This window comes from Oncorhynchus tshawytscha, linkage group LG08, assembly GCF_018296145.1.
Source record: "Oncorhynchus tshawytscha isolate Ot180627B linkage group LG08, Otsh_v2.0, whole genome shotgun sequence".
Classification (NCBI taxonomy): domain Eukaryota; kingdom Metazoa; phylum Chordata; class Actinopteri; order Salmoniformes; family Salmonidae; genus Oncorhynchus; species Oncorhynchus tshawytscha.
The window spans coordinates 11,099,308-11,100,048 of NC_056436.1; positions in this window are offsets into that span (position 1 = coordinate 11,099,308).

Sequence of the window (741 nt, forward strand, 5' to 3'; positions counted from 1 at the left end):
AGAGGGTGGCATTCACCCACAATGCAAACCTGAACAAATCAAATCTACTTAGCCTATTACTTCTGGCTCCATTCTCTTATGCTTTCATCCCTGTCCTCTTTTGATATGCATATTACTTAAGCGCTCACATTCTTCTCTAAAGCTTTTTAAGTTGTAGCTACTAGCTGGCTAGGTCATTTACCTAATCAACCATTAGCAGTCTCTTACTTCTAGCCAGCCGACTGTAGTGCATTATCATTACTGTAGCATTATCCTAATGAGCCAGCAGCAAGGGGCCATAGCTGTGTTCAAGTGGCATATATATTATTATATTATTATTATTATATTGTTCTTTCATTAAGTGGATTTATTGTCTCCTAATAGGGTGAACTGGGTATCGCCTTAGGAAGTGTATATTTTCTCCCCCACACCATCCATCTTCCATGTACTCTCAGAATTCAATTTGTCTCCAAGAAACGGTGGAGACTCATGAGACCTGAGCTGAATATTGTCTCGTAAGTTAATATAAGTTAATATACTTAGTTGGTCTCTGAAGAACTAACCAATGATTGATATCAGTGGCAAGAAAAAAGTATGTGAACCCTTTGGAAATACCTGGATTTCTGCATAATTTGGGCATAAAATGTGATCTGATCTTCATCTAGGTCACAACAATAGACAAACACAGCGTGCTTAATCTAATAACACACAAACAATTATATGTTTTTATTGAACACACTGTGTAAACATTCACAGTGCAGG